The sequence below is a fragment of the Lissotriton vulgaris genome, chromosome 2_1 (genome assembly GCF_964263255.1).
Source record: "Lissotriton vulgaris chromosome 2_1, aLisVul1.2, whole genome shotgun sequence".
Lineage (NCBI taxonomy): Eukaryota > Metazoa > Chordata > Amphibia > Caudata > Salamandridae > Lissotriton > Lissotriton vulgaris.
Window position 1 is genome coordinate 1,234,097,474 of NC_141687.1, and position 24,847 is coordinate 1,234,122,320.

A 24,847-nucleotide genomic window follows, 5' to 3' on the forward strand; every position below is an offset into this window, starting at 1 on the left:
ATATATGCCAAGGTGTATTAAAGAATGAGTGGGTGTATAAATTGGGAGATTAAGTGCCCTTGAATCCTGACAGTTCCTGGGGTCCTACTAGCCAACCAGGTACCTCCAGTAAGAGCCACAGAGCTGCGTTGCAGAGAGGTTTCAAAAGAGGCATGGCCTGGCCCACCTCTCTGCAATGCAGCGCAGTGGCGCTTACTGGAGGTACCTGGTGAGGATATTGGCCCCAGGGACCCTCAGGATTGAAGAGGAATTAATTCCGCAACTTAAAACGTGTCAAAGGCGTGTTTGCACACATGTCACCTCAGGCCCCGCCCTTCACTACTGTGCAAACGTGCCCTGTGGCGCATTTTAAGGTAGGGGATAAAGTCCCCTTGAATACTGAGGGTCCCTGGGGTCCAACTATCCCACCAGGTACCTCCAGTTAGCGCCACTGAGCTACATTGCAGAGAGGTGTAAAAAGGACCACCTCTCTGCAACGCAGCACAATGGCACTTACTGGAAGCACCTGGTGGGATAGTTCGCCCCCAAGAGCCCTCAGGATTAAAAGAGAATTAATTCCCCTACTTTAAACGCACCACAAGGCGTATTTGCACACATGTCACCTCAGGCCCTGCCCCCTCCCTTCACCACTGTGCAAACGCACCCGTGGAGTATGTTAAGTTGGGAAATTAGGAATCAATTCTCCTGATTCACCAATAGACCTGCGGTATATTTCCAGTCTTGGCTTCACAGATACAACTGCGGGCCCAAGAAGTCGCACGAAGAGCTGAGAGCCGACAAGGGATTTGCAGATGGAGACTTGTGGGCCCAAGAAGGTTGTTGGGGGTATGCTGGCGATGTGGGAAGAGGGTGCGTTACCTGCTGATGTGGGGAGATGCAGCATGAAAGGGGTATCTCGAACAGACAGAGCTCTGGCATGTTTTCAGAGATGCCTCGGACAGATGACAGCTGACGGGCTGAATCACAAAATGGCTTTTTAAAGCTCATATAGTGTGATTTATGAACATTTCGCACCCAGGCTCGCAGAGGGACTACTGCGGCCCGTGGGCTCAACTCACAGAGGGAGTACTACGGGTTGTCCGCTCCCAAAGGAACAGCAGCGTAGTAGCTCGCAGAGGTAGAGGCACAGCAGCATACTACCCCGCAAAGGTAGACCGCTGCGAGCCAACGGACTGGTTTCCAAAGGCATAACTGCGAAGTGAGGATGTTGGGCAGAGGGACCATGAAAGGGTTATCTCTCACAGACAGTGCTCTGGTATATTAAATTGCCCCCTGGACCTTTCTTTTATATTTTCACTCGATGCGAGGCACAAAATGGCTGCTAACACTTCTACTGGTTTGAAGTGTTAGCAGCCAATCAGAGGACACTTCCTGGTTTGAAGTGTTAGCAGCTAATCAAAGGCAAGCTTGTGCTCACGAGTTAGGCTCCGCACAGATATATATACTTTTTTCCTTCAATATCTCAAAATCTACTGAATGGATTTACACCATTTCAACAAAAGCGCACTTTCTGGGCCAAGACCTTTCTCCCTACCAAATTTGGTGTAATTCCATTAAGGCAGTTTGACATGTAGCCTTGTCTAACGTTTTCTATTGAAAATGCAATGAGAAAACACGTTTTGGGACACCCCTTTTTTCTCAGCTCCGCCCTTGACCAATCACCCCCATCATTCAAGACAGGAGCTGATCAAAAAAGAGAACATTTTGGGAGAATTTTGTAAAGATTCGTCAAACAACGCCAAAGTTATAAGCACATGGAGGGAGCAAGGAGGGGGGCCACGTAACCCCCCTCCCAACATGAGTGAAGCCCGGGGGCTGCGGGAACCCCAGCAGGCCCCCGCAGCCCCAGCGAGCCCCCGCTAATATTTTTTAAGCAATGCCCCCGGAACCTAGCCCACCCAGGAGCCTTAATAATATAAAACACGGGAACAGACAACCCCAGTGGAAACTGCGCGGAATTCTTTTTAAAACAATGCTTTATTTGGCCCTGGGGTCCTTCTGGGACCCCCTGAGCAGGCCTAGGGGGTCAGGGTGTTTCTACCCTGCCCCTTCTCTTGTTTTATACCTTTGTTTCTCTGTTTTCTGATGACTCGCTTCTACCGAGCCACAAGATGGCTGCTAACACTTCCTGGTTTGGAGTGTTGGCAGCCAATCACAGTGAAGCTTGTGTTTGGGACTTAGGATCCGTCCAGATATCGAAATGTTTATTTTTCTAATTTCTCAGCAACTACTGAACGAATTTACTCCATTTAAAAAAAATGGTCACTTTCTGATCCAAGCACTACCTTTTGCCAAATTTGGTGTAATTCCGTTCAGTAGTTTCGGCTGTAGCCTTGCCCAAAGTTTCCTATGGGAAATAGATTTTTTGACTCTCATTGGTAAATTTCTCAAAAACTACTGAATGGATTTACACCATTTAAAAAAAAGGTCGCTTTCTGAACCAAGCACTACCTGTTTGCCAAATTTGGGAAAATTCCGTCCAGCAGTTTGGGCTGTAGCTCGTCACAAAATTTCCTATGGAAATTAACATGGGGAAAATGTTGTTTGGGACCCCCTTTTTTCTCAGCCCCCGCTTTACGACTCACGCCCAACCTTTCAGGATAGGAACTGACCTGGATAGACTTTTTTGGGGAATTTCGCAAAGATTCATCAAACAACGCCAAAGTTATTAGGAAATCCAAAAATGCTTTTCCTATGGAAACTAGGTTGTAACTATATGTATATATATATATATATATATATATATATATATATATATATATATATATATTCACTGAAAAAACCATAGGTTTCACACCAGTTATAGTTAGCTGCAAATTTTACTGACATAAAACCATTGAAATTCCACGTTATAGTTGGTTGGACTCAGTGATGTCACTAACCATGTCATGAGTGATGTAATATGTGACATCATCAGTAGTGCGTTACACGCGCAAGTTATAGTGAGTCCAACTAACTATAACTATATGAAACCTATGTTTTTTTCAGTCAATTTAATAGGTTTTTTATATTCTAATTCCTAACTATAACTGGTGTGAAACCTATGGTTTTTTCAGTGAATTTCATAGGTTTTTTAAATGCTAATTCCTAACTATATATAGAGCCTCATACCTATGTTTTTTTCTTTGAAGTTCAAAATTTGGTTAATAGCAAATGTCTATAGCTATGAAATGTAATATTTTTGAAAATGAATGAATCCTATATTTTATTTGTATTTTAAACAATTTTTATTTTTATTTTTTATTTTTTTGACCCTGGAGCGCTCCCGGGGCGCGCCCCGGTGAGTGCCCCGGAGAGCGTAGTCGTTTGAAGCGCCCCGGTGCGCGAACCGGGAAGCGTACCGTTAGCGCCAATGTCGCGAACGAAAACATGATCGTGACGTATCCTGTAGCCGCGTCCGCGTAATACGCATGGCGTAAGCGCAGCCGGAAGCACTCGAGCGAATACGATCGCGCAACGTAAACTTCCGACGCGCTTACGCGACGCGACCCGGGGCACGCCCGTGGGCGCGTCGCGTAAGCGCGTCGGTCATGTGACCTGAAAATAACACTTTTAATTGGTGCAGAACAGTTTTACTTTCATAATGATGAAATCCCTGGTCTTGTGACCTGAAAATAACACTTCTCATTGGTTCAGGCCTTTTTTTTCCAAATGATGAAAGACCCCACCTTTTTTTTCCTTATTCTGACTTTGTCCTTTGACTGAGGAAGACCTGATTGTACCTCTCTGTACCTTTTTCATCTATATATTGGCTTCAGTAGCAGCAGCAGCTGGTGCATCTGCACCACCACCACCACCACCACCAAGAGGACCACCACAACAGTACATTGGTGGTCAAGAAGAGGAGGAGGAGGAAGAGGAAGAGGAGGATGGGAGAAGATGGCTGCCTGAACAAAATACCCCATAGAAGCCCAAGTCACACATTGTATGGGAGTTTTTTTCACTCCCAGAGGGAAAGAAAAAAGTGAATGCGGACAAGGTAACTTGCCTAATCTGTAAGGAACAACTCTCAAGGGGCAACCCAAACAAAAAAGTATTCCTTTGGAAACAATAACCTGATTCGACATATGATCCGTAAGCACCCTAACAACTATTCTCGTGCAGAACTCAGGGAACTGGCCAGTAACCCCCCCAGTCATCAAAGACCACCTCCCAAAGAAATGAACCCACTTCATCGGGACCAGAAACATCAGAGATGATGCCTTGTATTCAGCAACGATTTGCTGATTTTAAAATCACTTGTACTGCATGTGGCAAGCTTATCGCCTATGGTGAAAAGAGCGTAAAGCTCATCGCCCTTGCAGGTGACAATCACAAGTGCCCCTTTTTTTGTTTTTTGCTCCAGTTAAGCCAGTTTCAATTCCCTTTTTTTTGTTTCTCCCCCTAAAAAAATACAAAAAAATATATAAAACTGTTTTGAAAAGCCAAAAACAGTACAAAATGTTCAAAAAACATTAAAAAAAATATAAAACAACAAAAAAAAGAAAAAAAACAGTTCTTTTCAGAACTACCTCCAATTTATTAAAAAAAGGCTTCATTTTTAAAAAACTCTGTCATTCTTTTTTCCTCATGGTACGCTCCCCGGTACGCTCCCCAGTGCGCGTACCGGGCGCTCCCCCCGCGCAAAATGAAAAAAATATATTATTTTTTTGCCCCGCAGGGCCCTTTTATAGCCCCCACATCAAACCTAGGGGGTCAGGGGGGATCTACCCTGCCCCCTTATGTTATGTTATGTTATGTTATGTTACATTGGATTTCTGTAGCGCACGGCTACTCCACTGGAGTGTCCCGGCGCTTTATATTGGCAGCTCATAAGACAGAAGAACATAACAACTAAAAACATCCTAAACAGCAGAGTGACATAAACTAAAGGGTAAAAGCCAAGTTTTCAGTCCCTTCCTGAACAGCAGAATATTAGCAGTACTCCGTAAGGCCAGAGGCAGAGTGTTCCAGAGCTGTGGTGCCCTCAAACTAAAGGAGTGCCCCCCAATACGTGCCCTCTTCACTCGGGGAACCACCGCGAGAGCCAGAGATTCAGATCGCAGAGATCTGGCCAGTTGGTAAAAAGCAAGCCTGCGCTGAAGATATTTTGCTCCCGAGCCAAAAAGCGCTTTATGAGCCAGGGTCAGCGCCTTGAAAACTATCCGCTTCCGGATAGGCAGCCAATGGAGCGACTGCAGAAGGCCGGACACTCTGGCTCGCCTGCGAAAACCTAAAATTGCGCACGCAGCAGAATTCTGCACGACCTGCAGCCGCTGTACAAGATAGTCCGGAAGGCCCAGATAAAGGACGTTGGCATAGTCCAATCTGGAGCCAATCAAGGCTTGTACCGTGATCCTCCTGTGCTCTTCTGTGAGCAGAGGAAGAAACTTCCGGAGCATCTTAAGAATGCCGAAACATGTGCCCATAAGACCGAAGATCTGGGATCTCAGTGTCAGACCATTGTCGATCTTGACTCCCAGATTTTTTGCCAACTGGGATGCCTGTGCTGGGGGGAACATGTCAATCGGCCACCATGCCTGCCAGTCAGTGTCTGAGGTACAGCCAAAGAACAGCACCTCCGACTTGTCAGAGTTACATTTAAGGCTGTTCTGCTGAAACCAGCTGAAGACAGCCCGAGACATTCCCGAATGCTCTCTCCATCGAAATCCTCACCTTTCCTACACGTGAAGAGGAGCTGGGTGTCATCAGCGTAAGAAACGATCTGGGCCCCAAAAGACTCCAGCAGTGCCGCCAAAGGGGTCATAAAGATGTTAAAGAGAGTCGGGCTCAACACAGAGCCCTGTGGAACACCGACTCCCAATGGTGGCATCTCAGCGGAGCTAGCGGGGGCCCAGACCGTTTGTCGGCGGCCAGCTAAAAAAGATGTAAACCAGCTGAGCACCGTCCCCCTCAGACCGATGTTATAAAGTCTGGCGAGGAGCCCCTCATGGGGGACGGTGTCAAAGGCCGCCGACAGATCAATCATGACCAGCATGGCTTTGCCTCCAGAGTCCAGAGCCTCCTTGATGGCCTCAGACACCTCCAGCAGCGCCGTCTTGGTACTCAAATTAGGGCGGAAGCCAGATTGAGTAGAGTGGAGCAGGTCGTTGGTTTCTAAAAAAGCGGAGAGCACGCTATGCACGTGCTTCTCCATAATTTTAGCCAGCGCTGGAAGGAGCGATATAGGCCTATAATTGGCCAGCACCTCGGGGTCTAGGCCAGGCTTCTTAAGGAGGGGGATCACCATTGCCCGCTTCCAAGCCTGCGGGACCATCCCCTCCCTCAAAGAGAGGTTCAAGAGTGGATTAACCAAAGGGTTTACCACATCCGCCATCCTCGCTAGAAATTTGGCCGGGCAAGGGTCTAACGGCGACCCCGATTTCAGGTTGGCCAGAAGCGCCAGTGATGCCGAAGGAGGGATAGGTGGAAAAACAGACAAAACAGAATCCAGGGGAGGCGGTGGAACTGACCCAACCCCACTACAGGGAGGCGCTTCAACCGACCTCCCCGGGAAGGAGTCCTGGTCATTTCCCCCTTTGTTTTGGCCACCTCTTGTGTCTCGATCATACCGAGACACAAGATGGCGGCCGCTCCGGACTGTTTCGAATGTTTACAGACACCCAAAATCCAAACTAAATTGACTAAGAAGTATATTCCACTCTGAATCACAATGAATGTGGATGCATGTCCATACTTATTCTCTGCACCAAACTAACTCATTTCACATCCCATCCAAAGGCCACCCATATTCCCAATGCTATTGGGTATGTATTAAAGCACTGTCAGAGGCAACAGCGTTTGTAACAGGGCAACTACCTGGACCATGCATGCTGTGATAAAAAGCATATAGTCACCTAAATATAACCTCAAATTTGTATATATTTTTGGGATGTCTGCTGTAGGAAAGTGCCTCTTTTGATATGTTTAGCCCTCACTTTTTGCCTGATATCTGATGTGATTTTGAACTGTATGTGCACTGGGTCCCTGCTAACCAGGTCCCCAGTGCCACATCTCTTTTCCTAAACCTATATCACAATTGGCAGAACTTCTCTTACCCCTGTAAGTCCCTAGTAAGTGGTATCCCTGGTACCTAGGGCATGGGTACTTAAGAGGGTCCTCTGGGGCTGCAACACTGGTTGTGCCACCACAGAGACCCCTCACTGAGGCCATGCACTCTGCCATTGCAGGCTGCGTGGATTGGTGTAGAGAAATCAGAAGAGTCAACATGGCACACAGCCCTGTGTACCATCTTACTCCTACACTGAAAAGATTTAGTTAAGTTACCCCGTCTGCAGACCTTTAGCCCTACGGTGGAGTGCACTGTATCCTATGTGGGGGAATATTAACTTGAGCAGATATGCCTCTACAATGTTCAGTCTATTCTGAGATGTTGTAAGTGCACAGGGAAGCCATAAAGAGTATACGGGCTGTGGCCTTGTCAACAAGAATTTCATAGCTCCATGATGGTTTCACTGATTCCTGAGGTGTTTGGCACCAAAAATCCTCCCTGATGCCAGCGGTGGATTTAATAATAAATTCACACAGGAAACCCTTTTAAAGGTTACCCTGAAAACTTACCAGGCACTGGTGTCGTTCCTGACTTGTTTTCACCAGCCTGCCACTACCAGACATGTGTCTGACCTCATGGACTAAGAGCCAGCACACTCCGGGGACAAAGACAAAGCCTGCTATGAGCAGAGGTGCTTTATACCTCCTCCAGGACTGAATTGCCTTCCTGGGCGGAAAGCTTCAAGGGTGATTCCGCCTTTGGAATCCAACCCAGGAACCTCCAGATAGTGGGCAAACCAAGCCCTCTTTTTTGCTCCACTTTTGTCAGGAGGAAAGGTGGGAAAATTAGTCATATTGTGAAGAGGGTCCCCTTTTAGCCTACACGACCGCTAGTACACGGCAGGCAATGCGAACCCCTCTCCTGAAATTCTACCACCTTGAGATGGGGAAACAACATCCTATCAGGCTAGACTGGTGCCCATTCCCACAGAAAGTGATCACTAGAGGATGTAGACCCCCAGAATGGTAGGTAGCTCTTTGGCTACAACCTGTCTCCCCTTGTAACGTCTCTAACTTCAGTATTATGTAGCACCCCAATACTTACCAGGGTGGGCTTCCCTAAGGAGGTGGTATCAGATAGAATGAAAGACTTCATACCATGAGCAGATATGCCCCTACAATGTCCAGTCAATTCTGAGATGTTCTAAGTGCACAGGGAATCCATAAAGAGTACATGGGCTGTATACTTGCCAACACAAGTTTCATAGCTCCATGGTGACTTCACTGACTCCTAAGGTGTTCGGTACCAAACATCTTGTCTTAATAAATCCTCCTTGATGCCAATGGTGGATTTCTTAATAAATTCACACAGGAGATCCTTTTAGAGGGTCTAGTTCTTGTAGGAAAACCTACAAGAACTAGTGGGGTTCCTGGTTTGTTTTTGCCAGCCTGCCACTACCAGACATTCTTCTGACCTAATGAGGTGAGAGCCAGCACTCTCACAGGGCAGAGACAAAATCTGCTCTGGGTGGAGATGCTTCACACCGCCTCCAGCACTGGAAGGCCTTCTTGGCGAAAAGCTTCACAGGTAATGCCACCTTTCAAATCCAACCCCGGAGCCTCCAGATAGTGGGGAAGCAGAGTTTCTTTTCCGCTCCACTTTTGGTGGGAAGTGGGTGGGAAATTTGGTTTAGGAGAAGGTTTCCCACTTAGCCTACACCACCACTCAGCAGGGCAAGCAATGTGACCCCTCTCCTGAAATTCCACCATCTAGCGATGGGGAGACAACATCCTATCAGAGTTAGGGTAGTGCCTCTTCCCACTAGAAGTGGTCACTAAAGGGTGTAGATACCCTAAAGATAGGTAGCCCATTGACTACTGCCTGTCCCCCCTTGTAACATCCCGAAATTTAGTATTTAGGTGCCACAACAAAACCTGAACGTCAGATTCAATGGAAAAGAGAAGGCCAGAACAAAGAATACCTGCTGCTGGAGAAATAAAACCCTGCTGTAGATAAAAAATTACTGCTGCTGTGTCGTTCTAAAACCTGAAAGGACTCCAAAATCGCAAACATCTCCAACCTTCAATAAATCACCAAGAAGCTCTCTTAGAGTAAAGATATAATTTCCTTGTGCACCGCAGATACTAATCCCATGAAGTCTTATTAGTCATTGTGCTTCTCCCTGATAACCTCAATGCAGCACTGAAGCAGGAAAAAGTACAACAGCTGCGGATGGTCAGATCTGCTTCTCCACTAAGATTGGAGGCACTAGGATGTACCAGAGCCATGCCGTATCAATACCCGCGGTAGCAGACCCCCAATAGCAAACACTGTGAAGAAGAGTCTACTCTGGACTCTCAAAGCACCAGAAGCAAGCACCCATCAAGGGATTTTGATACACCCGAGACCAACTTCCTGAGTGGCCCAGCTGTCCTGAGCCTGCCTCTCCAAGTTGGCTGCTCCTGACCCTGAGGACCTCAAGACGCACATCGCCTGGCTGACCTGTCCACTCTTCACCCGTCCCGGGCATCATCTAACCAGCTGTGCTCCGTGGCCCCTACGTCCTTGCAACCACCTCCCTCTAAGGGGAACCTGTAAGCCCCTAAGTGCAGTGCATTTTCGAATGGCGCTCCTTCATCAACAACTTCCAAGACATCAGCAGTCTGCTCCTAGCCAATCCAAGACACTCCTGAACTTCTCCTGCTGGAACTTTGGACCTGGTCCCAACATGAACCTAAAACGAAAAGGAGAACTTTTTGAAAGTATTGCCTGATTTTATATGCATTTTTCTACTTCTTTCCTGTTACTTTCAATGGTGTGTCATTGCGCACAAAAGTGATATATTTTCAGAACTTTGAAAAATTGTCTCTGAAAGTGCTTACCTTACAACTGTGTTCATAATTTTAAAATGTGTATAAAAATTGATATTCCCTTTACAAATTGGTCCCAGATTTATTCTTGAGTGTGTGTCACATGTATTGCCACAGTGAGTACAACAAATGCTTAACACTACCTTGTGATAAGCCTAACTGCTCGCCCACACTACCACAAACAAAAGATAGTTAGTATTATCCTCTTATACCTCTGCATACCCATTGGGAATTTCCTGAACTCACTACATAGTGGACTTAATTTTAGTACACTGTACAGGGAGGCAGTTTCTTACACCTGGTGCTGGAACATTACCAACAATTTTACAAATATGCTATATAACTATAAATACGCGTTTAATTTTGTGTGTAGCCCGGAAAACGTGAAAATGATACAAATTTTAACTCTATGTATGCACTTATAATGGATTAAACCCAGATCAGTTGACTGGAGGTGAGTGCTTGTATTGTCAACGCTCCGTCCATCATTTCCTTTGGTTTTCTTTGCACTTTATCATATAACTTGTGGCAGCTAGTATCTCATGTATCCTTGGCACCTTAATGCATTAGCATTTTATAACTGGTTAATATGCTAAGTGAACAGCTCAATGAGTAAAACCTGATCCAACTTAGACTATCAAGGTTAATTTTTAACAGTATTTTGTACAATAGGCATACTTGTATTTATTTGTAATGGAAATTGGCCTTAATCGCGCCATTGTTTAGCTTGAAGTTTTATAAATTGTTAACTTTTTTAAACTAATCATGTTGTTATGTAGGAATTGTGTTAGTATATCTGTGTATTAGTATGCTTTTATGGTGTTCTCTTTTACTTGCACCAAATAAAGCAGATTTAGACTTTGACTTTGATATATTGGATATATTTAAAATTCCAAAACAGTTTAACCTTGAAATTGATTTCTGTATGAAGACTACCTTCTCCCGCTACAATTCTGAGACAACCAAGCACTAATGCAAAGGGAATTGGTACAAGAAAATGGAATGCCCAGAGATGAAAAACCATACCCCAAAGGCTTACTCATAGCACTGTCATATAAAATGGTTTTCAGGAAAAATGCTTCTGCATTTTTGTGACTGAATGTTGCTACTAAATTATTTTTTTGAGGGGTAGGGCCTACATGTTCTCTATTTCTTCTTTACACTTTGGCAGAATTTTGAATTTATTATGATTTTATTTTTTAAATAACTTAGAAAAAATTGCAGTATTTCGCTTCTTAGCTTGGCATCCACCCGAATGCCACTTGAAAAATTGATTGGAAACAGGACTATGAACCAAAAGCAGTCCAGGAAAAATGTTCAGACAATTCTCTCTTTCTTGATTTACAATATACTTTTTGTAAACACCCTTTCAGATTTTCTGCATTTCCATTTAACTACAATAAACCTACTATCAGCCAAGCATGTGGGAAAAGCAGTAGAAACAGTACCAGAGTGGAGGCATAAGGTCAAACAGAGGAATATACAGTCCTTGATTTGTGGAACAAAAGTGCTGTGGCCTAAAAATATTTTAGATGGCCCTCCATCTACTACCATTGCTGGACAGCCCACTTCCAAGACTGGTGCCACCCACAACACTGTGGATGCTGCCCCTTGTTTTTGGCAGTAGCACTACACCCGCATGCAAGAAGTGATGACTGGTGAATTCTTAAGATGGTTGGGAATAAATATTTGGCATGCATGTGAACAAGCTCAAGTTCTTAGGGAAATTCAGGGGAGGTTGACCCCCAAGAAAATTTAGAAAAAAATCTTTACCAAATGGGGCCTTCTGCTACATACTTTTCTCATCAATGAACTGCAAATCCAGAGACTTTGAGTCCTTACTCTCTCCAGGGGTATTAGGGCTTACTTTCCATAAGACGTTTGCAGAAAATGTAACAGAACAGGCACATGTTCCTTAAAATTTTCCAAAGTACTATTTCTATTTACATGCAGTTAAAAGAAAATGATATGCCATTTTAGGTGGCCTGTCCTTTATCAAAATGTATACAGCGTCTTTCTTCACTTCATTTTGACAATTTGCATACAATGACAGAGTGCAAAAATGTAAAGTTCAACCAAACCCAGAGATACATGCTATAGACAGCTGTTTTGGACAAAATCTTACAGGGTAACACAGCAATGCACTTCCATATCCACACCGAACCCAACACTACCCTCAGAGGAACCCTCATCTACAGACCTCCCTGACCCCGACCACAGTTCAGCGACTCCATCGCCGACTTCGTCAGCACACACACCCTCGCCTCCACGGACTACATCCTCCTCGGGGACCTTAACTTCCACCTCAAGAACAATGACGACACCAACTCCACCACCCTGATCAACAACCTAGCCAATCTCGGACTCAGACAACTTGTCACAACACCCACCCACTCTGCAAGTCACACACTTGATCCCATCTTGTCCGCAAGCCCCCATGTCTCCTTCAACCATACCACCAAGCTCCACTGGACATACCACCGCTGCATCCACTTCACCTTCAAGAAACCCACCACACACCACTGCACCCAACAGATGCCTCACCGCTGCTGGAGCAAAGTCACCGAAGACCAGCGAACCACCACCCTCACCCAGAGCCCACCCACCGACCATACCGACCCCGACACCACCGCCCGCAACCGCAGACAGTGGATCAACAACTGCGCCAACACCCTTGCCTCGATCAAGAAACCCTCCAACAATCATACCAACAAGAAAGCCAGCTGGTTCACTGAAGACCTCTGGGGCTCCAAGCAAACCTGCCAAAAGCTGGAGAAGATCTGTCTCCGTGAACGAACACCGGACAGCCACGCCGCCCACAGGAATGCCACCCGCAGACACGATCAGATCCACCAAAAGGGCCTCCTTTAGAGACCACCTAGACAACAACGCGCACAACAGCAAAGAGCTCTTCAACATCGTGAAGGAACTCTCCAACCCCAGCTCCAACACCAACGACGTCCCACCCTCGCAAGACCAACACAACTCGCTGGCCACCTTCTTTCACAGCAAGATCACAGACATCCACAACAGTTTGAACGCCATGACCACCCCGACAACCACTGAGACCTCCGCCCCCACGACCACCATCTGCACCAACCGCCTGCTCTACTGGACCAACATCAATGACGATGACACCATCAAAATCATGAACACCATCCACTCCGGATCTCCGTCAGATCCATGCCCACCCACATCTTCAACAAAGCCAGCACATCCATCGCACCCCATCTCCGGAAAGTCATCAACACCTCCTTCGAGACAGCAACCTTCCCAGAGAGCTGGAAGCACGCTGAGATCAACGTCTTACTCAAGAAACCCAAGGCGGACCCCAAGGACCTCAAGAACCTCCGGCCCATCTCCCTGCTCCCGTTCCCGGCAAAGGTCATCGAGAAGACCGTCAATGAACAACTGACCCGCTACCTCGAGGAGAACAACATCCTGGACCCTTTCCAGTCCGGGATCCGCAGCAACCACAGCACCGAGACTGCCCTCATCACCGCCAACGATGACATCAAGTCCCTGCTGGACAACGGAGAAACGCCGGCCCTCATCCTCCTGGACTTGTCAGCCGCCTTCGACACGGTCTGTCACCACACACTACGAACACACCTCCACAACGCTGGGATCCAAGAGAAGGCCCTGGACTGGACCACTTCCTTCCTCTCCGGCAGAACACAGAGCGTCCACCTTCCCCCCTTCCGCTCCAAAGCCACCAAGATCATCTGCGGCGTACCCCAGGGCTCATCCCTCAGCCCAACTCTGTTTAACATCTACATGGCACCGCGCGCCCACGTCGCCCATCGGCATGACCTCAACATCCTCTCCTATGCTGATGACACCCAGCTGATACTCTCCCTCACCAAGGACCCCCACACTGCCAAAACCAACCTTCACGAAGGAATGAAGGCCGTTGCTGAATGGATGAGGAACAGCCGACTGAAGCTGAACTCGAACAAGACGGAGGTCCTCATCCTAGGATCAAACCCTTCAGCCAGGGACGACTCCTGGTGGCCGACCGCATTGGGAACCGCTCCAACACCCACCGACCACGCACGCAACCTAGGGGTCATCCTCGACTCCACCCTCTCCATGACTAAACAGGTCAACGCCATCTCCTCCTCCTGCTTCAACACCCTCTGCATGCTCCGTAGGATCTACAAGTGGATCCTCACTGAAACGAGAAGAACAGTCACCCAGGCCCTTGTCAGCAGTAGGTTGGACTATGGAAACGCCCTCTACGCAGGAGCCTCGGCCAAACTCATGAGACGGCTCCAACACATCCAGAACGCCTCTGCACGCCTGATCCTCGACATCCCGCGCCGCATCCACATCACACCCCACCTGAGAGACCTGCACTGGCTCCCGGTCAACAAGAGGATAACCTTCAAGCTCCTCACCCACGTACACAAGGCACTCCACAACACCGGACCAACGTACCTCAACAGACGACTCAGCTTCTTCACCCCCACCCACCAGCTTCACACCGCCGACCTCGCCCTTGCTACAGTCCCTCGCTTCCGAAGAGCAACCTCAGGCAGCAGATCGTTCTCCCACCTCACCGCAAAGACCTGGAACACCCTCCCCATCCACCTACGGCAGACCCAAGACCTGCTGACCTTCAGAAAACTCCTCAAGGCCTGGCTTCTCGAGCAGTAGCAGCATTCCCCACCCCAGCGCCTTGAGACCCTCACGGGTGAGTAGTGCGCTTTACAAATTATATGATTGATTGATTGATTGAATGCTATTGTCCATTTACATAGTGCTCACAGTATCATCTGAGCCCCTACGTGTGTGACTCAGGTTACACCAGTGTTACAAACTTAAGACCCATTATTACTGTCCCATTCAGGAACCATGCCTGCTAGGCACAGGACTTCTGTGAAGGCTCACATGGGAAAAGGTTACCCTCATGTAGGAAAAAGGAGAGGACATGTCACTGTATACCACTGAACTCTGTTATCGTCATCTTGGACACGTTTTCTGCTGTCTGATGCACGGGCGACTGTTTCAGGAAACCACAATTTCACCACACACTCAATATGTCGTAGACAAGTGCTGGTGAGAATCTGCCACCTTATCAAGATAAAAAGCCAAAGGCATTAAAAAATCTCCTTCCTGGATTAAGATTGCAAATTAAGGATGAAAACTATCAATCCAGAATCAGACAGTGGATTTGTTTAGGAGCAAGGAGTCAGGATCAACCAGCGGAGGGAGCGAGGAAATAAGCACAGCAATACAGCGTTGTTGCAATGCACCCACCAACCAGACTGAAGTCTTTATATAGTAAAAGGTCAGGAAAAGGAAATTACATAAAAAATCACATCACAAGAAACACAAACAATTGGGAAACTAGAGAGGAATCAATGTGGAAACAGCCTTGATGCTCGAGGGAAAGAAACAAGAATGAAAACCTGCACTGGGCTAGCTGCAGAGCAGCTTTAAAAGGCAGCTGCATTCCAAAAGATAGTTGGATATTGTTAGAGCTGGAGGAGCACAGAGCAGCAGCTGGGAGCCCAGGAGCACGAGAGAAGGCATCCCTGGGTGGGTGAAACTCACAGCCTGCAGCTTTGGTCTTCATTTGGCATTTCCTGAGACCTCGGACCATGCAAGGTACCGGTTTTCTTGGGCACACCGGTGGCTGAGACACCATACTCACAACAGTATACACCCTTACAGAGGCCCCAGGTGTGTCAGTTAAGACCAGAAAAGATTGACGGACTGATATAGTAGTAAGGTCTGAAGAGGTAGGAACCCAAGAATGCACACTGGCAGAATAGCCATCACAGAGAATAAGGAAAAATAAGTAAACGACTGAATATCCAAGAATCCCCGAATTCACAGACTTCATACTCTGGTTCTTCATCTACGATAACAGGAAGGGGAGGAAAACTCCAAAGAAAAGGATAAGGAAGATAACTCTTCATCTGGGAGACGTGAAAAGTAGGGCAATCTTCCAAAAGTTAGTAAAACAGAACCTAAAGGCAACAAAATTGGTTTGTTTGCTTATTATAAAGGGACCCAAAAAATCGAGTACAAAACTGAACTGCCAATTTTTCAGTGGCCAAGCCCCTGAAAGATGTTCAAACCTTCTTTCCCACCTTAAAGTTTCAGGACGGTTTTTTAAATCTATCAATTCTAGCCCGAACAGCAGTTTCCCAATCTGGTAAATTACTGTGAAATCGCTTTTCATTCAGAGCCAAGTTTTTCTAGGAAATTAGCAGAAGCAGGCACAGACAAGTGTGTGGCATCTTCCCCAGCCTGTGTACCCACCAATAGCTACGCCACACATGGAGCTAAGTATTAAACGTCATTATTGTATTGCATGCAACTTTTAACTTAACATTCTAAATCAGACTTATTTGCATTTTGTCACCACTCTATGGAGTACAGCAGGATCCCACACAGTTCAGTCATTGCTCACTCGCAAAACACTACATCTCCCCTATGTTAAATTAAAGTTTTTTTAAAACAATCTTTCCAATTCATGAAAGACACTGCTCTCTGTGGTGGTAGAAGATCAGCATGTGTACATTACATCAGTGCTCACCGGATAGGAGGCTGTAATGCTTTAGAATTAACTAGGGTCGAGAGATTTACAAGTGATATAGTGAACCTTTTCAAGCGGTGTGAATTAAAAAGTTTGTGAGGGACTATTATTGTCCATTGTGGGACACGTTTCTAGTCTGAAGCAGAAGTGTGCTTTAATTACCAAAGATTCTGGATACAATGTGGACATTTTTGACCCCGAGTGTCTTTATAATTGTTGCAGCTGCCTTTCATCACTGCTATTGTAACTTTATTAATCCGCCACTTGGTGCACTTTCAATAGTATGTATTATATGAATACTGATTATTTAATTCAAATTTTGCATTTCATACAGAGCAGTTAAAAAGTTGTGTTTAGATAACGCTGTTGTTTTTAAATTAACATTGCAGTGTTTCTTTTATGTCTTTATTTACTTAAGTATATAAATTGTTCACAAGATGGCGCTCATTAGATGACAAAGGCTGCTGCGCAGCCAAAACACATTCTGTCCGGTGAGGCATGATATAATAAACACATCCTGATCTTCTTCCACCCCAGAGTGCAGTTTCTTTCATGAATTGAAAAGATTGTTGGAGTATTTAGCAAACTCTAATGGTACAACCATAGGTTTCAGCCACATTATAGTTAGGACTTAGCATTTAAAAAACCTTAGAAATTCACTGAAAAAGCCATAGGTTTCACACATGTTATAGTTAGCTGGACATTTCACTCATACAAAACCATTGAAATTCCCCCGTTATAGTTAGTTCAGCTAACTATAACTCGCGCGCCCGCAATGCACTGCTGATGATGTCACAAATTACATCACTCATGACATGGTCAGTGACATCACTCATGACATTACTGATGACATCTCAAATGACATCACTGATGATATCATCCTTGTGAAAGAGTGGCAGACCTCCTCTCACCGTAATATAACCTTTGATACACACATTCAAAAATAGAAAGTAACATTTTCAAAAAAATGGAGATACCAATACCAGTTAAATTGTAATTTTGTTCTATTTTTTATTTTATATTTTGTTAAATGTATATATATTTTATATAGCAGGTAATGATATCTTATGGAAGGAAATTCAAGTTACTGGTAAGTACGGTTAAAATTACTTTTCAGGATTAGTACTGGGCTGAAAGATGCAGCACTGAGGTCTCTCCTGATAACAGTGAGTAAATCGGAATTCGGAGTTCGGCTGACTTTAGAGGAATTTTCTAAAGTACCAAAACTCCACAATTAAAAAAATGTACAAGTAAAACCAGTCAATGTTAGCCTATGGAATGAAATTCAAGTTACTGTAAGTATGGTTGGAATTACTTTTCAGGATCAATAGTGGGCTGAAAGATGCAGCACTGAGGTCTCTCCTGATAACAGGTGAGTAAATCAGAATTTGTAGTTCGACTGATTTTAGAGGAATTTTTTAAAGTTCAAAACCGCACACTTAGAAGAATTTCCAAGTAAAACCAGTTAATTTTAGCATATGGAAAAAATGCAAGTGCCTGTAAGTATATGGCGTCGTCACGGACCCCCCTATTTTAAATATTAGAGCCCTGGGGAAGTGGCAGTCCCCGGGGCATGTGGGGGGGGATTTGGGACCCCCACAGAGTTTTTTAAAAATGTTATTTTGAAAAGAAACCCCGGGGGTGGCGGTCCCCGGGGCTGCGGGGGGCCATGAGCCCCCGCATACTTAATACTAAAGCCCCAGGGGGTGGCAGTCCCCGTGGCTTGGGGGAGCCTTAGAGGCCCCCATCATTATACACTTAAGCCCCGGGGGTGGCGGTCCCCGGGGCTGCGGGGGGGTGTGTGTCCCCGCTATAATACGAACTTTGGCCCAGGGGTGGTGGTCCCCAGGGCAGTGTTGGGGGGGGATTGGGTCCCCCACACTTTATTTATATAAAGCCCCCAGGATTTACATAAAAGCGTGGGAGCCATGCTTCGTTTTTTTTTATCGGCAGGGTATGCGTATCATACGTGTATCCGCGATTTTTAATCGAACGAGTCACTAGAAATCAGAAAAAAAGAGGGTAAAAAACAATAAAAGGGGGCAGGGTAGAAACACCCTGACCCCCTAGGCCTGCTCATGGGTCCCACAAGGACCCCCGGGCCCTAGAAAGCATTTTTTAAAATATTTTCTACGGAAATCGCAATGGGGTCACGAATCCCGTCAAAATTATTTTAAAAAACATTGCGTGGAGTCTCTTGTTTCATTTTCGAAAAGCCCCCAGGTGGGTAGGTTCCAGGGGCACTGGCCATTAATAGGCAGGGGCCCCAAGCCCCGGGGACCACCACGTCCCCGGGGCTGTGAAGTAAAATGTGTGGGAGGCCCCAATCCCCCCACACTGCCCTGGGGACTGCCACCTCGGCAGGGCTTTCAGAAACAACTGTTGGGGGCACATGGGCCGCCCCGCAGCCCCGGTGACCGCCACCTCCCCGGGCTGTGAAAAAAATGCGCCGGTGTCCCAATTCCCCCTCGCTGCCCTGGGGCTCTATTTTTTTTTAAAACCTGTGTGGGGGTGATCAAGCCACCCCACACGCCCCAGGGACCACCATCTCCCCGGGACTTTGCACTGGTAGGGAGGGGGGCTGCGAGGCCCCCCTCCTGGAGCCCTTTATGGCCCTGTGGACCACTACCCCCCAGGACCGGCTCCTGCAGTGTCACAGGGTGCCCACCCTGGGATACTCGCTATTTGCTATGGCAGGGAGGGAGCCTAGCAAACACTGGTTTGGATTTTGGAAGTGAGAGCAGGTTTCCTGCTCTCGATTCCAAAATCCAAAGCAGATTGCTTTTCCACAAGGGGAGCTGCATGTTAGCAGCTCCCCTTGTGGAAAAGCAAAGCCACCTCCCGCAGGAGGCGAAGAGTTGGTTGGACCGTAGGGGCATTGGGGCTCCCCACACTGTCCCAAGTGGAGTGGCCAGGCCCGGGGTGGTGGGGTCCCCAGAGCTAGAAGTGGCCTGGGAGGTGGCCACGTGGCCCCCTTCCCCCCCAAAAAAAGGAAAGGCTGGCCCGGGGGATGGGGTCCCTGGGGCCATAAATGGCTTGAGGAGGGGGGGCACGCAGCCCCCCTCCAAATATATATATTTTTTAATTAAATACTGGCCATGCCCCAGGGGATGGCGTCCATGGGGCTGAAAATGGCCTCGGGAGGGGAGCCATGCAACTCCCTTCCCGTATTTGTTAAAAAAAATAAACAAAATTGGGGTCCCACAATTGGTGGATGGTGTCTGATGAGCCCATTGTTGCAAGGAGGCACGAATGCCCCTGCTGTTTTCTACACAAAGGTGACAATCTTGAGCGTTTTACATGGGAGGCGAACTGTGCACGACGTGCTGATTCCCTCATCCTCATATTAGAATCATCTATTTAGGTGGCTGAGTGCCCCTAATACATCAAAATCATGGTGAAATTATCATAGAGGAAAAATGAGCACAAGGTGCCATTTCTTTGTCTGATTTGGAGGCTGAATGCTCCTATCTTTTTGACTGCCTTTGTGTGCCAATGCGTTTACGACCACAGAGATTTTGAGTGCCAGTCCACTAAGATTCTTACAAGTTATTAGAGTTAGCATTAACAAGCATCCTTAACAGCTATTAGAATCTCATGTCTAATAGGCTATACACAAGATAACCTTTTCTCTTCGTCCTGAGGAAGACCTGTGTTTGATGCTCCTAATTAGCACTTACACTAGGGTCAAAACGTCGACGCTTAACTAGAAGCATCATAATCCGAGATGATCAAAACAAAATAATGTAATTCTAGGTCACTTTGAGATGTAGTATATGTTCTCTCTTTACCCCTGAATGTAATGTTGCAAATATTGTTTTGTATCTATTTGTAATGTATTGTGATATGTGTATCTCACACCCCACTGCCTTGTTATGACTTTGACCTTGTGTATATATCTTGTACTCCAAATACACATGATTTCTTCATAAAATATTTTGGTCATATTCAAATTTATACAATTGGTTTGTGCTCCTTAAGCAAGACATGTGTTTAGACAATTGTGTGCTCTTTACTATAACTGTAAAAGAAATTTGAAGACATTTTGATTTAGATAAGTGTGTTGTGGCAGAACCACTGTAAGACTGGGCTTTTATGGCTATTAGTTGTGTGGGGCAATAAAACATCATTGTCAGCATATAGAAGTGTCACAATTGGCTTATGGTTTTTCCTAGGCACATCCTGCCTGCAATTAACCACAAAAGAATTAAGGTTGTTTATTTAAAGAATAAACAAAAAAGGGGGACTATAATGTACCCTTGGTATATGTATCTTTTTAAGTTGAAGGAGAGTGTGCAATATACATTCTTACACACCTCACCTTACTGGTTATCTGGTTAGCTTGAGTGTAATGTTGATGGAAAATCAACTAAAGGGGGATCAAAACCTATTTGGGAAAAGAGCTGGTGATGTCCAGGAAAGCGAGATGCAATGGTGAGCCTTTAGCAAAAGTATACTTAAGTTCAGGCATTGGTCCAGAGTAAACACCTTTCCCTGAAATCATATTGGAATTCACACAATATGTTATTATCTTTTGCCCTGTCCTGCATTATGTTATACAAGATTCTATTCACAACTTTCACCATCGAACCTATCAATGTTATGGGTCTGCAACAATGGACGTCTGATTAATTGCTTTCTTGAAGGCAGGTACGATGGTAGAGATGGCCCTTAAACAATATAAGCCAACTGTACAAGCACTGTTCAGCGCATTTGTGGGCAGTGGAGCCCAGAGATCAATGGAGCAGATAGGGATGGCAGACGGAAAAGCACTCCAACTGCCGTAGCTCCAAAAAAAAAATGCCGGCAGATTCTGAGAAATATCCGACTGTCACATTAAGATGCAATGCCAGAAAAAATCAGACGGCTTGTGGTGGGAGTTGTCAAAACTCCTTCCGCCAGGGTCAGAAGTCCTGAAATTCAGACAGCGGTAGATAGATAAGTAGTTTCCAGTCAAACACAGCTGATTCACCAGCGGCATGGCCACAGGGGAAAATACAATGAGATCGCGGTCTTGTCGTAATGACCTTTGCATTACGACCGGAGCGGTCATGCAAAAATAATGTAAAAAAAGGTCCATAGCAAAGTCAGAATGGAACAAAACAGCTGGTGGTTATTCCTCAGTTTGACACACCCACATACCAGAGTATAAAACAAACCCCTTCCCTGACCAGAATCCTTTGCAAAAAGCCACCTTGAAGGAGCACACAACACACAGCAGTGAAGGCAAACATGTTAGGAGAGCAGATTTCACCCTCACACCCACCTTTTTGTATGCACTAAGCCTTTTCACCCACACAACTGACACACCTCCACTGCCACCTTCCCCATACACTAGTATTCTATTTAGCTAACTTTTCACCATGTCCTAAAAAAATGCCCAAATTCACTGACAATGAGTTGTCAGTGATGGTACATGACATCATTCGAGTAGAGCCACATTTGTTTGGAGCCATGGTCCAACAGAATTCACTTGCTTGAAAAAATCAAATGTGGGAAAGGATAGTCAAAAAAGTCAATGCAGTAGGTACCATGCTGCTCACTCTGCATGACATCAAGAAGAGGTGGCATGACCTCAAGGACCAGGTGAAATACCGGGTCACTAGGAACCATGAGGCAGTTCGTAGGACAGGTGGTGGCCCCCTGTTCTCTCATTGACATTCACTGAATGGGAGGAGAAGGTGCTTGCCATCCTTCATCCAGAGAGCCTCACAGGAATAACTGGGGGAGCGGAGACTTGTAAGTAGCAAAAAATCTATCCCATCACACTGTCATGTACTGTCTTGCACAACCATTGAGCTACCCTTACAACACCAAAACACCATTATGTAGAATACACTATTACCACCACATTTCTCACATGGCCACCATTTCCTTCCTCTGCTTCACCTCACAGGTAGTTATGGTAACTAGACAAAATATTGAGTTTATAATTTCGACTAGACATAAATCAAATCAAATCAAAATGACTTTATTTCGGATATATTGCAATCCATAAAAGTACGATACATTATACATTTCATTTAAAAACATCACAAAATTACAGAGTCAATATAAAATAAGTACATAAGACATATGATTTTCTTGACAGAGTGAGTAGACAAGATCGGTACAGAAAAAGTGCAAGTGCAAGTCGAGCCCATATGCAATAATGCAAAAAAGTATTTCAGGCAGAAAATCACAGTTATTCATCTAAACATTTTCTTATTCTCACAGATAATTTTAAATATTCCAACACCTGGAGAACACAATCAGAATGCAGTAGCTGTAAATATACAAGGGCGGGTCTGATTTGTTTAAAATTTAATTTTCTTAAAAGAGTAACAAGATACCGCCTACGGGGGTACTCATAAAATGTGCATAAAAATATAAAATGCAGCATGTCCTGTGGAGACTTCCCGTCGCAGCCACAGGGTGCTGCAGATTTTTTAAAAATGTCCAACTTTGGTCTGATTAAAATGTGGTGGAAGATGTTGAATCTAAATCGAGTCAGCAAAAACTTGTCATGGGAGGTAAAGGAGCCTGTTAGGTACATTTCCATAGTGTCACATGTTCTCAACATGATGTACTTTCTGACATTTGGTTTCAAGAGCTCAACTTCATCTCTTAGGGCACTACGATTCCTAAAGTAATTTATTATAATTAATTAAATATGTTTTTTTAATTATTGGTATTTATTTAGAATTAATTGTAAATTAGTAATTAATTTGTAATTAAATAAAATATATTTTGTAATTTATTGTAATTGATTAATTGATAATGATGTTACTTTTATTAAATTAATTTCTGTAGTGGGTTGTGTGTTTTTAGGGGAATATATTGTGAAGTAATTGTAGGTAATTACATTTTTGAATAAAACATTTGAGTTAATTTTTCAAAATACGTTTAAATTGTTAAATATTTTATTATTAATAGGTAAATAATTAGTATTAGTAGGTAATTTTTATTATTAAATAATTTTTATTTGTATTTAAAATTGATTATTTAATATATTTTACACAAATGTAAAATATTTTAATTAATTTGTAATTGGTGTTACTATTTATATTAGTTATATTTAAATAAGAAGTATTTACTTGCCCTTCTATTGCACTCACTGTAGTTGGAATAGTAATTTTAGCCCTACACTATCCAACGCTTTCCCTACTGTTGCACTCACTGGTGTTGGCATAGTAATTTTTACCCCTACACTATCCAACGCTTTCCCTACTGTTGCACTCACTGGAGTGGGAATAGTAATTTTAACCCCACGCTATCCAACGCTTACCCTACTGTTGCACTCACTGGAGTTGTAATGGTAAATTAGACCCCTACGCTATCCAACGCTTTCCCTACTGTTGCACTCACTGGAGTGGGAATAGTAATTTTTACCCTTACGCTATCCAACGCTTTTCATACTGTTGCACTCTCTGAAGTGGTAATAGTAATTTTTACCCCTACGCTATCAATGTTTTCCCTACTGTTGCACTCGCTGGAGTGGGAATAGTAATTTTTACCCCTGCGCTATCCAACGCTTTCCCTACTGTTGCACTCACTGGAGTTGGAATAGTAATTTTAACCCCTATGCTATCCAACGCTTTCCCTACTGTTGCACTCACTGGAGTGGGAAAAGTAATTTTTACCCCTACACTATCCAACGCTTTCCCTACTGTTGCACTCTCTGGAGTGGGAATAGTAATTTTTTACCCTACGCTATCCAACGCTTTCCCTACTATTGCACTCGCTGGAGTGGGAATAGTAATTTTTACCCCTACGCTATCCAACACTTTCCCTACTGTTGCACTCTCTGGAGTGGAAATAGTAATGTTTACCCCTACACTGGAGTCGTTACAGTAAATTTAACCCTTTTGCTATCCTACGTAGAAAATATTGTATATGTTTTGTAAATATTATGTATATATATATATATATATATATATATATATATATATATATATATATATATATATATATATATATATATTCAATGAAAAAACCATAGGTTATAGTCCATATATAGTTAGGAATTTGCATTTACAAAACCTTATTTTACTCGCATAAAACCATTGAAATTCCATATATAGTTAGATGCGCTAACTATATATCGCGCACCCGCAATCCACTGCTGATGATGTCACATATTACATCATTCATGACATGGTTAGTGACATCACTGATGACATCACTGATTGAATTTTCAAGGTTTTGTAAATGCAAATTCCTGACTATATATGGACTATAACCTATGGTTTTTTCATTGAATTTTCAAGGTTTTGTAAATGCAAATTCCTAACTATATATGGACTATAACCTATGGTTTTTTCTGTGAATTTCATTGGTTTTTTAAAAGCTAACATCTGTAGCTGTAAAATGTATTCTTCTTTAAAACCCAAAATATATTTTAGATGTTTATTGATAATTTTTATTGAAATATTTTTTTTCTTCGCTTCCGGTAAG